We start from the raw sequence: 19,187 nt of genomic DNA, 5'->3' as shown, positions 1-19,187 counted from the left end.
ATTACATCAATGATATTATGATTGCACAAATTTGAATTTCATTGGTTTCCTACCATCCCCTTTGAAGATTTAATTTGTAGACGTGATGATATTGTGGCTTATGTCCATTTATGATTTCCTTTTTAGCAATTCATTTATTCTCTTGCTACCTTATATCTTTTCAATTTTCTTTACAAGCTCCCCAGTTAGATTAGAAATTCATATTAGTTGCATGTTAAAATTACATTCACAAAAAAAATAGAAAATACAAAAAATATTGTTTTCCACTGATTATTTTCCAAGTTTCACAGAATTACAAATTTGAGTTTGTATAACCAACAAAGGCATCCTCATTAAACAAAAACATTTATCTTCAATTCAGTTACCCAGTTGGTTGAAAAATAACCTCCTAGAACCTTGGAGTTAGTATTTTATTGACTTTTCAAGGTAATGATTCTCATGAAAAAATTTCATTGCCATCATGCAACTACAACACTCAACAATAACACATTATTATTAATACCACTTCATCAATTCATAAAGAAATATACATGTCATAACATCATCATCACTTCGTTAAGCTTTCAAAACAATACAATATATTTAATTTTCCCTTCTTTTCTCTTGAAAATACCCTTCTATATTTTATATATCTTTTCAAATCATGATACACATGCATAAGATCTCAAGACCTCTTTAAGGAGTCCTCATCATAATACATTACATAGATTTTCTTCAAAAGGTATACAACATAAGGACTTAAGGACTCAAGAAATAATATTCAATAGTTACTTAGCAAGGATCTACATAGAGCCACCCATGAAACACGAACAATACCTCAAAAATATTTACTACCCAACCACGTGGAACCATAAATGGACCACTCCCCTGAGCTAAGAGATAAGACCATGATCTGCATAGGTTCTAAGATAATATAGAGTATAGCGTTCACCCAACCAAACATTCAACATAGAAGGAAAACATTCAGATATACTTCCAAATGCGAAAAAACAAGAGTGAGGGCTTAGAATGCAACTAGATTAGTTTCATTACATACCCCTCAAATGTTGGGATCAACCTCCTAAACCAATATCACCCTACCACATCTAATCCTTATACAGAATGACATATGGTCTGAGTATTACAATAGGGCGTTTGCAGCCTCATCACACTCTCCTTACTGTTGGGATCAACCTCCTGAACCATTATCGTCCTACCGTATCAAAGCCTTATACATGATGATCCATGGTCTCAGTACTCCAATAGGAGAAGTGTAGCTCAATATCACCTATCTTAATTCATGTGTTAACCTAAACCCCCCAATAACTCATTTATTTAATTAATAATTTCACTCGATTACAAACTCACATGTAGAGCCAACCTACTTAGGGCCCCAATCTCTACTACATAGGATCTTTTGGTGACCACTTTTGGGTCCCAACATCTATGATGAGCCACTCACCTAGGACACCTAACCCTACTGTATAATTATCACCAAAAATGTTAAAAAGAGAGCCTATTAAGTAACAAATTCTTAGGTTCACCCAAAAATCTTTACATTACCATTTGGGGTATTCAAGTCATAAATAGGAGTCAACAATTGATTACAAATTTTCAAGATTTGAAAACACCACAAGATGGTAAAGATATCACATAACAATTCACACTTCCATCATTGATACATGTTAAAACAATCAAAAGAAACATATAATATCACTTTAAGACAAACACATAGGATCTAAGAGCCTTTAGTGATCAAAAGAAGTCTTCGGGATTACGAGAACAGTAGTAATAAAAACCACTATAAGCAATACTTACAACAAGAAAAATCTAAGGATTCCAACAATAAATCCACTTGCTTATCAAGAGGTTTCATGAACATAGTAAACAACAATCATTAAAATTTAATACACATCTAGTGAATATTTTAGTCAATATATTTCTTTTTTAATGCTAACTATATTACAAAATACAAGTTTGTCTTCTTTAATAAATTTTAATCATTAAATTATATATATATATATATATATATATATAGCTAAGTGAGGTAGGATACAAAAGAAATTCATTTACCTTACGTTTCCTTACTATAAAAGGTACCAAATTCTAATCCTTATAATAAAATGATAAGAATGTGAGAAAAGTGGGAGAAAGAAAATAGGAGTAATTTAGGGATGGATTTTATAATTTTTATTATTGATAATTAATAATATTAAGAGTACTTTTAGGAATATATTTTAGATTTTAACTTATGCATTTATTGTAATTTTTTTTAAATCTGTCATTTATTATTATTTATCATTTAATAACAAAAGAAACTTCGTAAGTTTTTTTAATTTAATTTTTATTATACAACATTTCAATGATAATTTTTTTTAAAAAAATTAATTTAATTTTATTAGATATTAAAAGTTGAACTGTATTATTAAGAAATAGTAATATTTTTTAATCTAAAACTAAATTTAATATGGTTAATTTTCTTTACCGTTCAAATATCCCACTCCAAATATACATTGCTATTTGATTTTGATTTTTTTAATTATTTGCTCTTGTTATTTTACCTTACGTGTACATCAACTATTTGCATTTATTAATATGCACCTATTTATTTTAATATAGACTAATACTTTATTTATATCTTATATTTGCTACAATAAATTATTTTTGTACAAAGGTTATGTTTGTTTTATTAGTCCCTGCCTTATAGGCAGGAGACTTATGTTTCCGCCTCGGTTATGTCTATTATTTTTCTTTGCAAAATTGTGAATCTATAGCTCTGACTAAAGTAAGAGCTAAAATTTATTAATAAATTGAATTTTCTATTATTGAATACTAGTTTTGATTGGCTCTTTATTTGTTTCCCAGTGGTTTTAATCGAGTTTAATAAGAAAATATAGAAATATTTGAAACCATAATAAGTGGACATTAATGTTGAGCTGTACAAACGTGTCTTCCTCTATTGCACGATCTCCAAAATGTAGCAACTGCCTCACCCTATTTTATCTTTATTTAGAATCTTCAAAAAATCACCTCCTCTACTGTGGTCTTGATATATAGTTGTATTTTGGAGGTGGTTATGTACATTTCTTTAAAGAAACTTGTTGTTTTTCTTTTTGCTTGACGTGTGAAAGCTTCTAATTTATAGGTTTGCTGGTTTTTCTCTTTGCTAAGTTTTTAGTTTCCCAATTTCTTTTCAATGCAACTTTGAAATATTAAAGATCAACAATAACTTGAGTGGAAAGAAATTTGATCTTGAATTTTTGATAGACAACTGAAAAAGAATTATAGTGGGTTTTGGATATATATATATATATATATATATATATATATATATATATATATATATATATATATATATATATATATATATATATATATATATATATATATATATATATATATATATATATATATATATATATATATATATATATATATATATATAAGTTTTGCTACCATTCCTTCTTTTTCCTAAAGAGTTGAAGGAGCAAATGAATATCAATAGTGTCTGATCAATCTCATATTGTATAACTAAAAATCATTAACAGTTTGCCTTTTTATTGGTGTGGAGTGCATCATATTCATTGCCTTGACCTAGAACTGACATTTGAGGCTGGAAACATTTTTTGATTCAAAGGAATGTTGTGATTGTGAACCAAACTTACAAAGGAGCTTTTGATGATACATTTGTGCATGGGTCATGTTGGAGGAATTTTTCATTTATTGTATTATATGAGTCCTCAATTGTTTAAATAGAATGCGATAAGTATAAACCTCAAATGCTATTCTTGATAAAACTATCATTAATTTGGATGGTTTCCTTGAAGTCTACCTAGCAAAGATTCTTTATTTTAGAAATCTTAAGCAGATTAAAGATCTTGTAAATCTAGTAAAGTTTTTGCACATTTACATGCTTGTAAGTTGTAATAATGCTTGGTTTTGCTGGTACTACATAAATGGAAAGTGACACTTAACGAACTAGATACAAACCTATCTTTTATGATAAGCTTAATGTCTTCTGTATTTTTGTAGGCTTTTGAAAACTAGATATTGTGATTATTTAGTGAAATACTAGAATGCTGTCAGTTCAGTCTAAGTCTTGAGTTATATTTGCATCTTATTCAGCTGCTAGACTTTTGATATTCACATCACTTTGACACTCTCCTTGGACACAAGTGGCTATTTCTTCCATTTTCAGTTTCTCACAATGTGCTTATGATATATGAAACTTAATTCTATTGCTTTTTTACTCAGACGCTATGAGAACTAGCTTCCAATAGGAAAGGTCCTTTTATAAAGTCACAACCATGTAGGCATTCTGTTAACTTTGTCAACAAATTGTAAGAGATGCTTCAACTTTATTGGTTTAGGGTTTGTTTTGTGCAACTGAATCAAATGCTTTTTAATTTTTTTCTAACAATCTACTTTTTTATTTATTCAAAACTTGTCATGCTATGACATTGAGGAATTTTCTTCTTTAAATTTTAATCATAAGTTTAAACCTATGGAATGTCTTGAACACATCCTCTTAAATCTATAAAACAAAAGCTACAATTTTAAAATTTCTACAGTCAAGCAGCTATCATTTTTTCTTCTTTATTGTGGCGATCCTTAGCATAATTATAATATGACCAACTGCTGAAATTGTTCTTTGTTTGTTAGTCCCTGCCTTCTTAAGGCAGGGATTATAGTTTTCACCCATTTTTTTTAGCATTAACTTGATAATCCTGCATGGTTCCATATTTCTTCTTTACTCTATAGTTGTTTGAAAATATGTCATTTAATAAAATTATTGTCGTCCTTCCTCTTATCATTTTACAACTGGTATGGTAAGAAAGGAAGAACACTAATCTCTTCTTATGGTAAAATTTTGTCAATTTTCTTATTACAACTATTATATAAACTCTTCCCCATTCTCTGTCACGTTGCTCTCCATATATCCGTACTTCAAAATATATGTATTTTAGTGTTAATGATTTAGGTTTTCAAATTTTCATTTATTCTTTTTGAATTTAAATATTTATGATTTCAATTAACATCAAGCATAAATCCTCGGGTTAATACCCTAGATGTTACCATTCCCAATGGATTTGAAATGCTTTGAACATTTTGGGAATGATGTCTACTGGTAATTTATATAGTTTTAGCATTACAGAAAAAATATATTATTTATTTTTAAGAATGTATACAAATATTTAGATGTGATTGTTTCAACTAACTATTAAGATCTTTTTGGACTTTCTATAGATTAGACTTATATCATTTATATTTGATGTCTCGATTATGGTACTCAAGAAATTTGAATGTGTTCAACTTCTGAGGATTTTGGAAAACTCCTCAATATTTAACATTGTTTGAAATTCGCAGGCTGTAGAGTTTTTTATTCTGGACTAAGCAACTCTGTTGCGAGTTCAGTTTTGTAATTTTAGATTGTTCTCCTTGTATGTGTGTGTTTTCCTAGCCTTCTGTTATGAGGTCTCCATTTTATGGGATGGCTTAGGAAGATACTAATGAAATTGGGCTTTTGTGTTTCTTTCATAATCACTAGTATATTTTATTATTATTTCTCTTCATTTTTCTTCCACTGCGGATAATTTATACTCTATGAGAATTAGAAAATTTGGTTATTGTGGTAGTTTTTTAGATTGTTTGAACATTAATATAAATATTTTCTCTCTTTAAAAGAGTTAGCAGAGCCTTTCATATGGCTTCCTATTTGTTTGCCTCATGTGCTAATTTTTTGGCTTTGGGGTTGTTCATGTTTTTATTGAGTGAAATCTCTTTTGCCTTTTTTTGTAAGGAATTTGTGGCATATTATAATTTCTTGTAATTATTTCTTATTATTCATTTCCTTTTTTAGATATAGTTGCTGCAGCTATTTGTGTAAAGAGAAACTTTGATGCGTATGTTCATCCATTGACTAGAACATTTGGTCTTCTTTTGTAAGAAATTTGTGGCATATTATAATTTCTTGTAATTATTTCTTATTATTCATTTCCTTTTTTAGATATAGTTGTTGCAGCTATTTGTGTAAAGAGAAACTTTGATGCGTATGTTCATCCATTGACTAGAACAAATTATATTTCATTGCCCCCACTTGTGGTTGCCTATTCTTTTACTGACAATATAAGATAATGAATTTATTGTTTTGTTAATTAATGTTTGCATCTTAAATATTATAGATCTAATGTAGACTTGGAATGTTAAGAAGTGGCAAAGGTATGAATCAACATTGGCCACTGATTTCAACATTTCATTTCAATCCTTCTGTTCAAACTAAGTACAAGGTGATTAATACGTGCACGCAAGAATGAGAAGAGGCATTCAAACATTCTTGCACACATTTCACCCTAATTCTGTAGAAAGAAAGAAGACCTTTTATGACCGAGCAATGCGGGTGTGGATTAAATCTGTTCGCAGTGTTCATTGTTACTAAAACTATTAAAATATATTTTAAATTTTTCATCAACTATTGATTTGATTTTGTGAGCTCTTGAAACTAATCTTTTTCTCTATTTCAAAACCTTTGTCTGAGAGTATTAGACTCAATATTCTGAAGGTGATACCTACACAGAGAAGTAGTGGGACAAAAAACAAGTAATTTGTCACAATCTGATCATACCTATCATTATGATTTTGGTAAGTATTGCTAAGAAAAGTCTAATAATAATGTTATGTGTAAGTGTAACATTTGATTTTCCAAGGAAGGACAAGTTACAGAAAAGAATAATGCATTGTGTCTATATAAGAAAAGTTCATACTATATCTGTGCCTACAAAATGTATGCAAAATGTTAGTAAGTTAATTGACATGCATAAGAAACTTAAGCAGATGTAAAGAAACATCCCGCATCCCTGCACTTAATTTTAATTGAAAATAACCACTTTGTAGTTAATAGTAGAGACATGGGATTGTAACTACTTTGATTCAAACTCTAATTGTTTTGTAACATCCTTCTTAGGTATGCATATTTTTCCATAGATAGAACCAGAGCTAGAAATAGAGGTGCATAAATTAAAGCTTATATTATTGTGGTCACAGTTTAATGCAATGAAAAGTCAAGGGAAAACTGAGAGTCCAAATTTAACTGCATGTGTGATTAAGTAGATTCAACATATGGTTTACTAGCTTTTGTTTACTATATGCAAGTAGATCAATATTGAGATCAACTTATATGTGGCCATAATTGATGATGCAAGTTTAATACAATGTCTATATACTTGATTTTTCATGTTCAAGTCAATTATCTTCTTGGCCTTCTATTTTTTATAAAAGGCAGGGACTAAAGCTCTATCAGAGCTCTTGTTGTATTTGTTGTAGGCAATATACTATTGTAATCACCAATATTTAACCAGTGATTAATGGTTTCAATGAGAACCAACTAGATGTAAGTATTGTTTTTTTTTTTTTTTAATTTTGGTTTTTGTACTGTTTATTTGTAAAAAATTAAAATTCTATTTTTTTAAAAATTAATTTGCTTGAACTTGATTGGCTCATATAGTTAGAGTCTTATAGGAGCGGATTTTAAGCAAGCACTACCCAATATTTTAGTGTGCTTCCTTAATAAATAAAAATAACATTGTATGATTTTTTTTTGAGTTGTACATATTTTAGCATACAATAGTATTAGCTTTGATAATTCTTAATGCTATAAGCTATATATAAATAAATAAACAAGTGAAAAGGTAAAAAAGAAATTATTAATAAAAATTTAATTAAAAATTTAATAAAATTTAATTTTCAATTAATACACAATCAAAGTATTCTAAAAGTGAGGCATGTTATAATTTTTACATTATAACAAATTTTGTATAATTTTAAACTCTTTCATTTACTAGCTATATACATATTATATATTTATATAATATATAGAGAGAAAGCCAAGAGATATCAAGGCTTTAATTTATAAATATGAGTATTTTTTTGTGTAAATTAAAGCGATATATCTCAACTTTCTCTATATATATTATATAAATATATAATATGTATATAGCTAGTAGCATCCGTAGGGGATGTTAAAAGAATAGGATTCTAATATTTATTATATAATATAATATTACTACATAAATTTTATAATATGAACTTGTATAATTCTATTATGTAAAAGACAAATTTTTGAATTTGACAAATAGGTTTAATTTAATGTAGGTTTGGGGTTGTAGTTGTTTAGTTTAATACTAAAAAAATGTCAATGTTTCTTCGTCCCAACTCTCTCTCTCTCTCTCTCTCTCTCTCTCTCTCTCTCTCTCTCTCTCTCTCACACACACACACACACACACACACACACACAATATTTTTCTCATATCTACCTCATGTCTCTCACCTTGTCCCAATTCTATCTTATCTATGCCCTATAATTACTCACTGTCTCTCCTTATCTTCCACTCACTCTTTCTCTTGCTCCCTCTTTTCACCACATCTTCCCTATCTTTGTTTGTTATACATAAAAATTTATACCCCCCTAATTAGTATCTTTTATTGTCCTCCTCCCTCCTCTCTCTCTCTCTAAAACTTTGTGTTCTCAATACTCTTGCCATGTTTTCTCCCTATTTACCTTATTTATCTACCATATGTCTCTCATCTTGTTCCCATTCTTTCTTATCTACCACTTCTATAATAATTAGTCAGCTCCCTACTCTTGCCATATTTTCCCCTTATTTATCTCCTTTATCTACCTTATTATATCTTATCTACCACCTTGTTCCCATTATATCTTATCTACTACCTATAATTACTCACTCTATCTCTTTATCATCCACACAATTTTTTTCTCACTCCCTCTTTTCACCATATCTTCCTCATCTCTATTTGTTATACATACACAAATTAATCTCTATATGTTATACATACACATCTATATCCCCTAATTAATTTCTGTTACCTTGCCCCCGTTCTATCGTATCTACCACTTCTCTAATAATTAATCAGATCCCTTCTCTCGCCATATTTTTCCCCTATTTTTCTTCTTTATCTACCTCATGTCTCTCATTTTGTTCCTGTTATGTCTTATCTACCACCTATAGTCACTCAATCTATCTCTTTACCTTCCATTCACTCTTTCTCTTTCTCCCACCTATTACCATATCTTCCCCATCTATATCTCTTATATGTACACATCTATATCCCCCTAATTCTCTCATATGCAGTCTCTCCCCACTCTCTCTCTCTCTCTCTCGCCATATTTTCCCCTTATTTATCTCCTTTAACTATCTCATTGTATCTTATCTACCACCTTGTCCCCATTATATCTTATCTACCACCTATAATTACTCATTGTATCTCTCTATCATCAACTCACTTTTTTTCTCACTCCCTCTTTTCACCACATCTTTGTCATCTCCATTGCTTGTACATATGCATCTATATCCCCTAATTAATCTCTTTTATAGCCCTCCCCCTCTCTCTCTAACACTTCTCCCTACTCTCAAGATATTTTCTTCTATTTACCTTCTTTATCTACCTAATTTCTCTTACCTTGTCCCCATTCTATCTTATCTACCGCTTCTCTAATAATTAATCATATCCCTTCTCTCGCCATATTTTCCCCTATTTTTCTTCTTTATCTACCTCATGTGTCTCAACTTGTCCCTGTTATGTCTTATCTACCACCTATAGTCACTCAATCTATCTCCTTACCTTCCATCCACTCTTTCTCTTTCTCGCACCTCTTACCATATCTTCCCCACCTATATCTCTTATATGTACACATCTATAACTCTTTTATTTATTATACATGGTGATTTATTAATTATTAAAAAAAAAAATCACTTTCCAGAATGATTTTTCAACTACAAATTCAAGTTCAAAAAAACATAATTATTTATTAAGATAATATTTAAATCATATTATATTAAATTTATTAAAACTATATAATAAATAATATTTATATTCAATAATTCAATACAATTACAATTAATTATAACTAACGACAAATACATGCCACTATGTGGCACTTGTACTAGAAGACAAAACACATAAGGTCAATCATACTAAAATTTATTAGTTGATGATAAAGTAATTTCAAAGATCTAATAAAGATGAAGCCTACTTATAGGTTTTTTATAGAATTTGAACTAGAATACTAGATCTTTCAATGTAATCTTCCTCTTAGTGAATTCTCCCAAATTAATATCCTAATGTCCCTCCATGGTTTCGCAAAAGTGATTTATACTTCTCCAGATGGTTGGAGAAGTTGCTCTGGAAAATAATGATTCAATCTAATGTTTAGTTTATTAAATGACTCATTTAGTAAATCAATGTTGATTATTATTATTATTATATTATACATACACACACACACACACACACACACATATATATATGTATGTATACATATACACACACACATATACATATACATACATACATACATTATATATATATATATATATATATATATATATATATATATATATATATATATATATATACATAGAGATATATGTGTATGTGTGTCTATATGTATGTGTGTATGTATGTATATGTCTATATAACACACACGCACGCACGCACACACACATACGTGTTTGTGTTTGTGTATCATCGGGGCATATATCTCAAGGAATACATGTAGTGCAAAGGCCAAAATCAACCCCCTCTTGACTCAAAGGTTAAAAGTTCATAACTCGTGAATTATTCTGTAATTCTTCTCTTTTTAAATTTATCTTTCTTTACTAGCTCCAAGTTATATTTTCCTCCTTCTAACCATAACAAGTATTAGTAGCATAATGGTACATTGATGACTTAGTTAAAGAGAGGTTAGCGTTTGAGTCAAGAGGTAAGATGTTTTAAATTTTACCTTTAGTCTTTCATCTACTTAATTTATTTTTAATTAGTTATTTATTTTAAATAACACATTTTTTTTATACAAGTACATGACAAATCATAATAAATGTATATTTACTTGGACATATATGTGTGCACCCATATATACTTGAATAAATATATCATACACATTTAAAATCATTAAATCACAATAATCAACAACATACATAACTCACATGGAAAATCTAAAAGTGAACACATAATTCTAGACACTGACTACCACTAATCAAATCACCAAATAAAATGATAACACATAATCCCCTAGACTAGGTAACTTGACTTCCTATTAGAGTTTTAGGGGTACATAAGTGCCTATATGGATCACAATCTCATCTCCTTGTCAACAACAATTGGTTCAAGGATTTTAGGACACACTTAGACATGTGTAGCTAGATAGAGTTGATGCCTAGTACCTGCCTGCACCTACATCACTAACTAATAAGATATAATACATATCCATATATATACAACACTGACATGAAAAGAAGTGTGACATCATGTAGATATCCTATATAAGTGACTATAACTACTTCTCCTCATCTAGAAGACACACCATATAGAGAATGTATATACATAGTACATGATGGATTAGTTGGGTTAGCTTCAAATCACATCATAAACATGGATTGTAAGATATCATACCTAAAGTGATAACACCCAAACAAATAATCTGTCCAACTAATATACTAAAAGCATAATGTAATTAACATAATACTGAAATAGAATTCTAAACATCATGTAAATCATGATCTATAATAGAAATATAAATAATATCCTTAATCTCATAAGAGTATCGTTAGAGCATCACATAATCATTATTTAAAGCATGATACAAAAGGAGGATCCAAACATCATATGGAGATTTCAATCACATACTCTTGTCATAATGGTGACATTATGATTAGTTATATGCCTAAATTATGAGGGTAGTATTTGATCATATATCTAACTGATATTCATTTTCTCAATTCTAATAAAATTATAGAATCCTATAGATACTTTCAAAAGGTTACCAAATGGATAGGAATCATTTCTTTGTGTTAATAACGTTTTGAAGGTCCTAAACAATAATTGAATCTTATGGTGTCACATCCTCTTTCCATTTTCATTAAAATCACTACCAATAAAAACCAAGGAACATAGTACTTAGGAATCAGAGGAAAATGTACCAAGTGTTTTATTTATGACTCAAAGCATTACTAATAATTTGTCAATGTTGGAGGGGCATTACACAAGGCTAAGATGCCAAAAGAAATTATCCTGAGCTATCCTTTCTAAGAGTTTCACATGAAAGCCAATGTACAAGAGAAACCATAAGAAATTATATAGAATTCAATGCAGATATGATGAGATAATCTTCCATTAACATGCTAGGCATAAGACCTACTTGTTTGTAGCCATGAAAATTGAAATACAATCTTTGAGTTTAGAAGCCTAGGCTTATTGAACCCGATCTTAATCTTCTCCTTCTATCCAACTTTAGTCTACCTATTTTAATCCTATATCTCAAAATATATAGTCATCAAGAGCACAAATCAACCTATCAGGTGAATTATTACAAAATATAGGTCTTGCCCCAAAAGAGAGATCAACAACCTCATAATAAAGAAAATGAACATCTACATGGTCAAAGATAGGTTCATAGAGAATCCAAGAAGAGATTCCCAAGGCCATGAAAAGCCTAGATACCATATGTAACCTCATTGAAGCGAAACATGCACCTTACTCAAGCTGCCAAGAAAGAACACACTAAACAAAAAGAGAAAGGATGACTCTAAAATATGAACAAATTAGATTTTGTGAACATAATACAAGATCCACAATAGGTACAGACTAAGGAGCCAACTACCTAGAAAGAGAAAACAAGAAAAATAAAGGCCATTCCTTGACCAACATATAGGAACAACTAAAAGGAAATATTTTTAGTTGATGCAAGATTGCCAAAGTACCCAAGATACTCCTGCATTAGGCACTTGGGATAAATAAAGATTGATGTCCACATCAAGAGGCCCTGATGTTATGAGAAGTGTCATAAAGATCCAACTCAGCTTGAGAAATCCAATAACTATCTTCCACTAGTTTATTCTTCCAGCTCAATAAGTATTTTTTGTAGTCTCTTCCTCATGCTTTTACTAACTCTAGTATCCAAAATTTTGTCAATTCTTTATATCTTCTTCTTAGGATAATCAAGTTTATCAAGTATTTCTTCATAGTACTTATAAATGATTGAAATACTAGAAATAGGTGAAATAATCATTTCATCAGGCAATTCAACTTCAAAGTCATTTCTACTATCAGATTTTCTCAAGATTTTACTAGGACTAAATTTCTTCATTTTCAACTTGCCATATGTACCAACATGAATTATGTTCTTAAAATGTGTCATCAATTAATCTCTAACCTCAAAATTATTATGTCTCCTCATCTTATATACTCTTTCCATATACTCCTGATTATTGTTATTCAGATTACTCCTCACTTCTTCATGCAAATTATTCATATAGTCCACAATTCCTCAAATTTAGCACTAAATTCCAACTCTGTACTCAATTTCCTCAACTCTATAGTTCCTCTAGGAATAATTCCATTTACAATATCAAAAGGTTTCCTCTTAGTACTTCTGTTCATTAAACTATTATATGCCAAATTTTCTTGTGCCAAGACCAAGTCCCAATTAGTAGGTTTGTCTCCAATTAAAGATCTTAACAAGTTACCCAAGCTTTTGTTTAAAACTTTAGTTTGCCCATCTATCTATGGATGAAGTATAGAACTAAATTTAAGCTTAGAATTCAACTTCTCCAAAGTGTTCTCCAAAAATAACTAGTAAATTTAGTATCTCTATCTAAAATAATAGTTTTAGGCATTCCATGTAGTTGTTGGAATTACAATAGGAAAGGTAAACTTTTGGGGGGGTTGGGGTGGGGGGGGGGGGGGGGGGGGGGGGGGTGGGTGGCGGGGAGGGTGTGAATCAATAGTTTAAACTTTCACCACACATCTATCTCATGCATTCAACGAGTAAACTGAAATAACATGTAAAACATATACATCTAAATCATGTAAGCATTCACACACATAACACCATATATGATTACCTAGAAACCCTCCAAGTGAGAAGATAAAATTGGGGTGGGGATGACACCCATAAATCTTCACTATTGTAGTAATAAAGTGTATCCAATGAAGGTTACAATGTGTTGACCATGACAAATGACCTACCCTATGGGAGGTCTACCCTGTTACAAAGACTGTTAGGTCTCACCTTGTTAGAGGATTTCAAAACCCTATTAGAAGTGTGCCTAGTTAAAGGACTTTAACTTACAACTAAGTAAGAACCCTATTAAAGGATTTTAATACAGCATGTTAGGACTACTTTGTTAAGAGATTTGACTGAAATCACCTGTTAGAATGTCTCAAGATAGATCCTATGGTTGGCACTTGCTTACCTAATAACAGATCACCTCTAAACAATGTCTTCTTGATCCTTCTTGATCAAATCTCTCTATGTTGTATCCTTTTCTCAATCCTTTGTTTTGCTCTAACTGATTCTGCAATGTGGTTTCACTTCATAACTTCTAATTCACCATGAATGCTTTATTTGCACATGAAAACTATCCTCTTCTCTCCTTCAATAGTCTTAGAAAGTTTTTGGGGTTTCGTCCTCCTTAAGAAGACTCAGTGACTTAGGGTTAGGTATGAATCTATGGATGAGATTCATCCATTTTTCTACTTAAACCTTCCCATTTTCTAATTGGTTGCATGTAATTACATAGGGAATCCAACTAGAGATTCGTCCTTATCTCCAAAATATCAAATTCAATCTTGAGTTAGCTCAAAAATGGTTTACATAGTTGTTTGTGCCATTACAAACAAATATGTCAAAATTGTTTTACTCGGCATCTAAAGTCTCTGATGCTCGGCATACACTGATCTTTCTATTGTGACTCGACACCTATATTACTTGACATCCACTATTTACCTAGCTCCTGTCTTACTCAGCTCCTATGTCACTCAACTTATATTATTTGCTCGACACTTGAGTGACTTGGCACATGAGTGGCTCAACACTCACTATGACTTGGCTTGGTCTATTATTTGCATGTTGTGCTCGGCATGTACTATTAGTTCAGCATGAACTAAGTAAATGGCTTAAGTGTGTTGACACTCGCTTGTCAAAACCAATCTAAGATCAACAGTAGTCTCACAATCTTTCTGAAAAATAAGTTTTCTATGTATATTGGATCTGATGTCTTCTTACAAGTTATGAAATGTTTCATCTTAGAAAATTTGTCAACCACTACAAAGATAGAACCATTATCTCTATGAGTTCTAGGTAATCCCAGAACAAAGTCCATATTGATATCTTCCCAAGGCTTACAAGGAGCATGCAAAAGTGTATACAATCCAATATTCTGACTAGTTCCTTTTGCAACTTGACAAATTTTGCAACACTTCACCATCTTATGTGCATCCTTATATATCTATGGCCAAATATATCTCTTTGAAATCAACTTCACTATCTTATCAATCCCAAAATGTCCTTCAATTCCACCAGTATGTTTCTCTTTAATGATATTATCGCTCTCTAGATATACACAACTAACTCCCCTCAAACAATATGTCATCTTGAATGAAATAATTTACCCACTTATCTTGCTCAATATTTATGTGATTCTTACAAGATTTACAAAGTTTTGCAAAATTAAGATTAGTTTTGTTGGAATTTACAAGTGGGAAGATTTACTTCTGAGAGGGGGGGGGGGGGGTGTGAATCATAAGTAACAATATTTAACCTCTAAAACTTTTAACTGAGATCATTCACATGCATCTACCATATCTAGTTAACATAAAAGTAGAGACATGCATGAAAATAGATAACATAAGATTTTGGTCACCCAGAAACCCTCCAAAATGAGAAGGTGAAAGTGGGGTGTGGGATGATACCCACAAATTATCACTGCAGCAATATGTAATTGTTTAAGGTTACAAAGTTTGATCACTTCCAATGGTCTGCCCTATGAAAGGCCTACCGTGTTAAAGGCTTTACACCCTATTAAAAGTGACCTGGTTAAAGGATTTACAAACACTCACTTGGAATGTTACCCTGTTAAAGGATTTAACACCTTGTTGAAAGGCTTACAACATGGCTATTAGACCAACCTATCATCATAGGATTTTCATTCCTAATACAATGGCTAGAGAGTATTAGAATGTGTTGACCTGATGACTTACAATCTTCAATTGTTGATTCCAGATCCTTGTTCTGCCCAATCTGATCTAATCCTTCCTTGATCTGATATGTCTCTACTCAAAGTACTGATGCCCTATTTTAACAACTAAATTTTGCAATGTTGCACTTCCTTCTCTAAGTCCTTACACCCTTCTGAACTTTGCTAGCATTCTCCCATAAACTCTCACTCATTCATTCCATAAACCTCTCTTGCACTCCTTGAATTATCAGGTTTCATCCTCCTTTTAAAGGCTTCGAAGACTTAGGATTATGTACAAATCTATGATCAATATTCGTCCTTCTTTTCCTACTCAATTCTTTCACTTTTCCTATTGGTCGCATGCTTTCTCCATTTTTCTTATCTTTTAGATCCTTCAAGATTCATCTTGAGTCGGCTCAAAAATAGTTTACATCTAAGTTTGTGAAGGCACAAACTCATATGTTGATTATGTGTTACTTGACACTTACTAATTGCTGATGCTCAACACATATAGGAATTCTGTCTCTCTTGGCTCCTATAGTAACTTTGTTTCACTTAGCATCTATACTTTGTTCTGCATCTATAGTGACTCGACATCACTTATCACTCGACACTTGAATCTTGCTCGACACCTGAAGTTCACTCGGCAACTGTTGAATTTTTGACTCAGCACATACTATAGCTCGACATCTATATTATACTTGGCATCATTTTGGAAATTGGTTAAGTGTGTTGACACTCAATTATCAAAACCAATCTAAGACCAATAATCTCCCTCTTTGACATGAGTGGCAAAAACACTTAACTAAATATAATGAATATGATCTCTATAAGTATAATATGCATCTTGTTTGACATATGTACAAAACTTCAAAAACTTGTTCAAAAGTTTGTAGAAGACTATATACCTTAAAAACTTGTAACTCCCCCTGAGCTGATATGCCTTTTCTATATTCAAAATTTCTTAAGCTTGATTTGTCTCATGTTGTTTTCATTATTTGCCTTATCATTCCTCTGCTTCTATTTCAGTCTACTTTGTTTGTACTCCCCCTTTGTTTCTACTCCCCCTTTCATACATCTCCTTGCAGTTATTGCATCCTTTTGGCTATACCTCTGTATTTCTCCTCAAAACTCAAAATTTGAATGTCTCCCCCTTTGGGTATTCATTTATTATCTCCCCCAAATTATTATATCTCCCCCTTTATCTACATAATATCTCCCCCTATTTGACACTTATGTCAAAGGGTCTTAAGAATGAATTGAATAATTAGACAAAAATGTTTTATTTACCTCCATTATTATCTTTAGAGAAGCATCCCAGTTGTCCAATGCTATTTCTAGTGCTTTGAGCTAGATGGCTATCTCTATTGCAAGATGTACTAGGCCTTCTAATGTAGAAAGATTTGGATCTTTTTTCAAAAAAATTATCTGCATAGACCACTTCTTTATGCAATACTTCCATGTGTGGGGTTATTGCAGACTGGATCTATATTAATTTGGGCTTAATATTAGCCTCTTCTACTGTTAATACAACTAACTCCTTTTGTGTGTGAAGTGTTGTAGCAAAATGCTTCTCACTTTGAGTTGGATCCTTTGGTAGTTGAGTACTTGATATTTTAAGGTTCCTCTCCGGGCTCAATATTCTCTAGCTAGTGTCTTGTGTGAAATATTAAGAGTCACATAGTTTGGAGTACAATGAGCATATGTTCTCAAGTATTATTTTCACCTTCTCAACTTTCTTAGCCAATTCTACTTGTGATAGTGCTATTTCACCATATATTTTCTCATTTACCTTCATTTGAAATTTCTTCTCAAACCATTCCAATAATTTAACATTGGTATTAAGGTCTTCATTTTGTACCTAGTCCACTATGTTGGATAGTTGCTCCATAATGGGCTTTGTTTCATAAGGTACTGGCAAGCTAAATGCATCAAGAAAGATGTCTTTTATTTCTATCAATGCTTACCTCTGTCTATACTCATTTCTAAGTATCTCCTGCTTCTTCTTCTTCTCCAGTACTTCTTACACTTCATTTACCTATGTCAAGTTCATTGTCTTGTAGTCATAACTTGGTATGACTATCTCTTCATCAAGTGTAGGGTCTCCATAGTGGAGTACCCTTGATACCTTGGTGGAGCTCAAGCCTGGTGCTGAAATTTGTAGTGGTACTGCATCAGTGCTCAGATGCTTGGTAGGATTCCCTGTAGTATGCAAATTAACAAATATTTTTATTGCCTCTTGCTCTCTTTCCTTGGGAGTTTTCTCCTCTTCCTTAGCTTCTTTGCTTCTACCTTGATCAATTATGGTGATTAGAGGAGGTGCACCTTGACTTTGTGTTGTAGGATTAGTGGTATCTTTCTATCCTATTTTCTCCTTTGTTTGCTCCTTGGCAGTTACTGTGACTATAGTGTCAACCTTAACAAATGTGTCTTGTGCTACTTGCTCTTTTGGTTGATCACTTGTAGCTATAGGAGGTTGTGAAGTTGGTTCTTGTGTATTCACCTTCTCCTTAGTTATTTTAGCTATAGCCTTATGTAATTCTTCTACACTCACCAAAATAGGATTTGTACACAAGTGTGATTGTAAAGTTGTTTGGTGAAGGATCTTTTTGAGATCCTCTGCAGTTAGTGGATTAATGTTCTGACCTGAGGTGTTAAGAACATCCTTCACAATTACTTTCTTTGTAGATGTAGGTGGTGCATGTGGAGGACTTGGTGATGGAAATTGTGTGTTTTGGACACTCTGTTCTTGTTACTACTCCTCGACTATTGCCTCATCACCTTTTTGTGTCTTTTCCTCCACTATAACTTCTTCCTTCTCTTTCTCTCCTTCTTCCTCCTTTTCATTTTCCTCTTCTTCTTCACCATCATTTCTTCCCTCAAAGGGATCCTCTTGTCCTTCTTTGATAGTAGTTAGCCCATAAATCAATTTCCACATTTGTGTGGAATTCTTCACAACATCCTCAATTTTATTTTGTAGAATGTTGAAGGCTCTATATTTGGGTGCAAATTTGCTTCCATGTTTCTTGCTAGCCTTACTTATTTGACCTTTTGTAAGTTTAGGCATTACATGAGCCAATGTTGACTCTCTTATTTCTTTTTCCATGTTTAGGCAATAATGTCATTTATTTTCAACAATTGAACTTAGCTCCTTAGGCATAGAATTATCAAGTTCAA

This window comes from Cupressus sempervirens, chromosome 4 (assembly GCF_028749045.1).
Source record: "Cupressus sempervirens isolate cs-2001-9-10 chromosome 4, ASM2874904v1, whole genome shotgun sequence".
NCBI lineage: Eukaryota > Viridiplantae > Streptophyta > Pinopsida > Cupressales > Cupressaceae > Cupressus > Cupressus sempervirens.
This window is presented reverse-complemented; position numbering follows the sequence as displayed.